Raw genomic sequence first — 6,381 nt, 5'->3', positions numbered from 1 at the left:
CGAGGGGACGGTGCCGCCACTTGCCTGCACCAGGGGAGAGACCTGGGACTGTCACAGCCAAAGGAAAGAGCAGTGTGAAGATCGTCTCTTAAAGTATTTAAAGCTCTTTTAATTTTTTAAAATTTAAATAATATATATCTTTTTAATATTAGGCTGATAATTTCTTAAATGCCATGCAGATTTTTTAGTGTTCATGTGACATTTAAAGCACTATTTTCCAACAGGATGATCTCAAATTGTATTAAAACAAACACAAATCACAGAATCACAGAATGGTTTGGGCTGCAAAGGACCTCTGAAGATCACCTAGCCCAACCCCCAACGCAGGGTCACCTACAGAGGTCACACAGGAAATATACCAAATCCATTCTAAAAATACCATGTTTGCTGTCAGATACCACTGCATACTCTAAAATTAAAAAAAAAAAAAGTAAAAATATTTTAGTCATTCTAGGTGATAAACAATACTCTGTTATGTGAACACATGCTACTGTTAATCCCATGGGCAAGAACTCATTCAAAACAGGAGTTGATACGATTATCAACAGAATAGTGAATAGAGCTTTGCTTGCAACAATCCATAGTTTGAGAAAAGCACTATTCCACTATTTGCAAATGTAGGAGATGCCATTTGATGTCACTGCCAAAGTTTTGTACCAATATAGTACTGAATGGCAAGACCATTTTAATAAAATGTAAGTATTAATATCTGCTAATGAATGCTAATGAATTATTTTTATTTTTATTTTTATTATAAACTCTACTACTGAAAAAAAAAAAGAACAAAACAACAGATAATTTACCAACCTGTTTTCCACACATTTTATCCCATTTGATCTTCTGCTTTTCAGTCTATCTTTGCTCTAGAAAACTATAAGACAAAGGACAAGTGGAGGTTGTGGTTTTGTTTCCTCCTGCAAAAAAGAAGTTAGAATACGTGTTTCTTAGGTAAGTTTAAAAAACTATCACAGGAAACCACTGTTTTTTTCCCCAGGTGATCCTCCAACTGTGATGTATCGCCCTACACCTCCAAAGCCTCAGCGGTGCCCAAACACTGGGTATATGATGTTGTAAGTCAACAGAGGACTCAAAATTTTGCAACCATGACTATTTGTGTACTTTTTAAAGGTCACTGAACCTCCCCTGGAATTCTTACATTTGCACTTGCAGCGATCTACCCATTGAAAATGAGGAAACCTTTCGGAGAAAAATTCTTCACACCACTAATGAGCCTGACCTGGTAGAGCTAAATGCATAAATAACTAAATACATGAATAAACGTGCGCATGCATATACATACACAAATGTGCATACACAGACTTATAAGCGCATATGTTTAAAAACATGTATGCATGCATATTATAAATACAACACACATATACATGCAGATGTGGACACATATATAGATAGTTGTAACAAGAAAAACCAGACTGGTGAGTAAGGCAGTACAAATGAGGAGTGACCCAATTAACCCACACTCCAATTAACAAAACTCATTCATTGCTGTGGACCAAGTCCTGCCCGGGGGTGCCAAGGGCAGGGGTACCAACCAAGAAGGAGGATCACAAAACACCTGTCTTCCTCTCACTAGTTCCTTCAACCACCTGGGAAACTTGGGGCTGACAAAAGTATCAGCTCTGGCAAAGTAGGCAGATGGTGGATGTGAGATTCATCTCAGCTGATGAACAGCACTTAAAGTTTACAGACTGAAATACACTGAACTTGTCTTAGTGTTTCCCAGCAATTAGAAGACTGAGAACAATATCTAAAGCAAGCATTAAAATTGGATGAGAATGCTATCTGTACTCCTGTCAAAGTAAGTCCATAACCCAGTTTTTGCTTGCATTGCTCAGGGATTGTGCAATACACTTCAAATAAACAAACAAACAAAACAGGGAAGGAAATTAGTTCACTTTGGCAGGATAATAAATACCACAAATAGGGAAGTTGCTTGGCACCCCTACCCTAGATGCGTTCTGCCAATTACATGGGCACTGCAAGGGAAAGCCGTAGAAGATTGTTTAACTGAGAGGATTGCAGAGGATTGCTTGACTGTTCTCTGTTTGGCAGTCGGGAAGTTGAATACCCTGTGATCAGCAAACTCCTCAGCCAGCAGGCATTTGCCATTGCTGCTGACAAACAAACACTAACTGCAGAAAAGGGAGTCTTTGATAGGGTCCAGGAAACAATTGCATATTCGGTCGTGTGCAGTTTGCGCTGGAACATTATTGTTTTGTTTCAAACCACTTCCGTTGTAGCTTTCCGGTGAGCACCTCAGATAAAGCTCTGAGAACAAATACACAGTCGCTAATGACAAAGGGGAATGATATTTTCCAGTGCAAGGAGATAAGTGCAGGCAAGTCAAGGAGGAGGATTTTTCCTTTGTGGAAGCTGTATAGCCTTACTTGTACTGGTCCAAGCAGAACTATCCAGCCTGTATTTTCAGGACAGTGAGGAGATTTAATGCACCTGAAGTCAAAGTCACTGCCAAACCTGCTCATTAGCTGAATTTGCACGTTGCAAAAAGCTGCTGCTGCTGCTGCTGGTGTGATCAGCTTCAGGTGAAAGACAAGACCTTTTGAATGAGTTCTTTTTTCTAGGAGAGGTAAATTTCCAGGTGGTTTTTTTCAAAGATAGAAGATGATTCCAAATAACAGTAATAAACTTTGCTGTATAAAGCTGTTTCCTCCTAATACTGCAAAAAATAACCTGTGATAGGCTTGGCTTTATTGGTTCCTGTCCAGACTAGACACAGCTGCCAGCCAAGACCCCCTGTTCAGACAAAGCACCAGCAAACAAAAAGGAGGTTTTCTATTGTTGCAGTCATCTGCCACACCCCCACCAACAAAAGCTGTGTGTGGGAAATGAATGGAGGGACAGTGTTCAGGACCAGTAGTATTTTTCAGCATAACCATGCCAGAAAAATCGTGTAGTGTTTCCCAAACTTGGAAGCAATTTTTTTCAATTTCCACATATAAATCACAGAATGGTTTGGGACAGAAAAGAACCTTAAGCATCATCAAGCTCAGCCCCACTCTCCATATCCAAGTCTATTTCAGGGATGGCACAGGCACTCACAGCCAGAGTCCGATGTCCCTCCAGCCCAACAGGTTTCACTCTTGACTTCTTTCTGGAGGTCACAGATGGAGGCATCAAGAAAAAACTGCTCAGATTGGAAGGCTTTTGTATCAAGTTGTGGAATGTCTATCATTGGAGGTATTCAAGGTTTCACTGAAGAAGTCCTTGCACAACCTTAGCCCTTTAGACACACTTGGAGAGGAGGTTGGGTTAGATGACCTCCAGAGGTCCCTTCTGACCTGAATTATCCCCTGACTGCACAAATCTCCTCCTTCCTGGAGAGTGACCACTAAGCCCTGTCCCTCACTTCCTCTTCTTACACCAGCTTTCAACTCCAAAACCAACGTCTCATCCAATCTTGTGGCAACTTATTTTCTTTACAAAGTTTAATAAGCTTTGCAAAAAGCTTCTCAAAGGCTTTTTGAAATTGCAAGAGGATTATTATGCCCACACGACCCTCTTTATTGGCATACTTACCACCCTTCCTCCAGAAGCCAGTGATGCTGGACTTCACTGGAGCCTCTCCAGCAGCTTCCCAACAGACTGTGTTCATCCCTGGATCTCACTTTGTGTCACAGGATGTGTCCTCTCACCAGGAGTGGTAGCTGCTCCCACTACTCTGGCATTCCCCAGGCCCTGCTAAAAGAGTTTTTGAATATATTGGGGCCCTCCAGTGATACACAGATCCCAGAGAGAATTATTATTTTTTTCTTGTCACAGTTTCTGATGACTTCTCAAAAATTTCGTCTAATCCTATCTATTTATTAACATCTACTTTTACTACTTCTTTTTTTCTAGTCTTAGTGTATCAGATCAAGTAATACCAGGGCAATATTGAAACAAAAATACGAAGTGGGTGGGAAATGATCTGATGGGAGGACAAGGAGAAAGAAAAATATCACTTCTAAATTTAAAACCAGATCCAGTTTGTGGTAGAATACAGCTGTGCAAGCAACTAGTAAGCTATGGAAAGCTGCTAGCCCTGTGAAGACGAGATGTGGACAACAAGAGCCCGGTCTGCTGCTGCAGATGTCCCATACAAGAACAGCCCTGCAAGCTCTCTGCCTTTGGAGGTGAAAGAAACAAGGTCCTGTGCCATGAGGAGGGGACCCGTGTGGTACCTAAATGCCCCAACCTGCTCCAGAGGTGAAGAGCTGAAAGCACAACATGATGTGAAAGAAGAAACCCCGCTCACAATGGTGAAAACCCCCAACTGTAAATGCAGAGTTGCATCCTGTGATTCTCACGTCATAGTTTAACAAGTGTTTATTAATTGCATTAGAATGCAGGTCAAAGGATCCAAAAAAAGTAGTTGTTTCTGCTGTTTTAGAAAGGGAAGCTGTTGCCACAAGGTGGGCATGGACCAGCATGTCATGCAGAGGAGCATCACCCCCACCCCAGCCTGCCCTGGTTCCCCTCCCAAGGCTTGTTGGCGTGGACTTGTGCTGAGGCTGAGCTGCAGGGAGAGGTGGGCGTGGAGCAAGCACCACAAAGAATGGGGAAGCGGCACGTGATCCTCACTAGAGAGCAAGGAAATGTCTCTTCTGGGGCAGCCTGGGCACACATACTGATCAAATCGCTTCAACAAACCCCTGCTGCCTGGGTGTGCTCTCCCACTAGGTACTGAGAACGGTACCACCCTGGCCAGAGATGCTGCTGATTTTTGGGGGCAGGGGAGGGATGGCATGCGCTCAGCATGTTTTGAAAGTTCTGAGCTGTTTTAATCCACCTTATGATCCCCTGGATAAGCACTTAAGACAGAGTGACCCAGCACGTGAATTTTACAGGGAGAGGTGCCTCAAACTACTTAACGTGCCCCTGCAGAAGCTCTGCCTTTTGTCTGCCCACACTTTTTTTTCAGCAATGTATAACTTTATAGTTTTTCTTACTAAAGTCATGTTTCCACTTTTTTCTTACTAAAAACATACAACAGGAGTGAAGATAGCATTCATTAACTATGGTAAATGAAAATTATCTAATAATGTCAGCAAAATACATGAGTTAATGTTCATTTTAAGAAGAGAAAATTAAAGAACAAAGATTATACCTAGATATACAAATAACTGCCATAAACTCTCTGCATAACAAAACCGCTTATTCACTTATGGAAGTTGTAAGGTCTCAATGAATCATAAGTAGATCTTCATCAGGAGTTAGTTTCCTGTTTGAAGTTGCCTTCTAACCCTTTTTATACAACTGTACTTTTCCAGAATCAAAAGACATAGCACATTGTTAATTAACTTTCATTATATTGATGTTAATCATCTGCCAGTGGATGGCCATTTTGTATTTTAAAAAAATACTTAAGAAAACCCTTCAGTTTACTAAAACCCACATATGCCCTTCAGAGTGAGACTTCCAATCATCTGTTTTCTTTTTAACTTACTTTCCTGATTTCTTTTTTGTTTTCCTTTCTGTTATGATTTCACCACTACTTTCTATTTTTCAGCCTCCTTTTCTGTCTGCATACCTCTAAATACAGAAGCAATTACCAAGGCAGCAAGAGAAGATGAACGGTGTGTGACAACTGAATGTTTTTCATGGATTTAAACGTTGTCCTTACTGCTGTCAGAAATTAACTTAATTTTAGCCTTGTAGCCTCTTGCATTATCCTGCACTCTCATATTGCTTATTCCAGAAGGTCAGACCTCTCTCAAGAGGTGTTTGGCTGCTTAGAGTGTTTCCTGCATCCTAACTCTGCATGCGGTGTGAGAAATACCATGTGATAAAAGGACATAAATAAAGGTGTCTTTATAAATGGGTTATTCACGTCCAGCCTCTCATCCACCAGCATCCACCAGCACCCATCATTCTCTGCAGGGCTGGTCTCAAGGAGAGCATTCTCCAGGTCTGTACTCGTGCCTGGGATTGCCCTGACCCAGGTGCATCACCAGCGCTTGGCCTTGTAGAACCTCATGAGGTTGTCATGGGCCCACTTCTCAAGTTTGTCCAGGTGCCTCTGGATGGATCCCATCCTTCTGTTGTGTCAGCAGCACCAACTCAGCCTCATGTCATCTGCAAAAGTGCTGAAGGTCCACCAATCCTACAGTCTGCGTCATCATTAAAACCAGTAAAGAGCACTGGCCCCAAGACACAGCCCTGAGGGACACCACTTGTCACCAGGCTCCACCTGGACAGTGGGCCATCAACCACAACTCTCTGCCTGCATCCACCCAGCCAACTTTTTATCCATCAAGTAGTCCACTGTAGGTTTCTGGGGTTCTGGGGTCCAGGTCGGGACGGCCGGACGTAGACGGTGACAGATGGAGACGAGAGATCTCTATAGGCAGGTCTTGGGACACA

At 42.3% G+C, this 6,381-nt stretch overlaps 1 long non-coding RNA gene across 2 annotated transcripts; it reads left to right on the top strand.

Moving 5' to 3' along the window:
* The first annotated feature begins 8 nt into the window (after window positions 1–8).
* On the top strand, window positions 9–5,840 carry LOC108447260. Of its 2 annotated transcripts, XR_001862726.1 has the most exons (3): window positions 9–93; window positions 995–1,070; window positions 5,528–5,840. It is a non-coding gene; the product is annotated as an uncharacterized LOC108447260 (long non-coding RNA). The 2 variants fall into 2 exon arrangements; XR_001862725.1 differs by having other exon boundaries at window positions 995–5,840.
* The last annotated feature ends 541 nt before the right edge of the window (window positions 5,841–6,381 follow it).

This window comes from Corvus brachyrhynchos, unplaced genomic scaffold (genome assembly GCF_000691975.1).
Source record: "Corvus brachyrhynchos isolate BGI_N302 unplaced genomic scaffold, ASM69197v1 scaffold216, whole genome shotgun sequence".
NCBI lineage: Eukaryota > Metazoa > Chordata > Aves > Passeriformes > Corvidae > Corvus > Corvus brachyrhynchos.
This window is presented reverse-complemented; position numbering and strand designations above follow the sequence as displayed.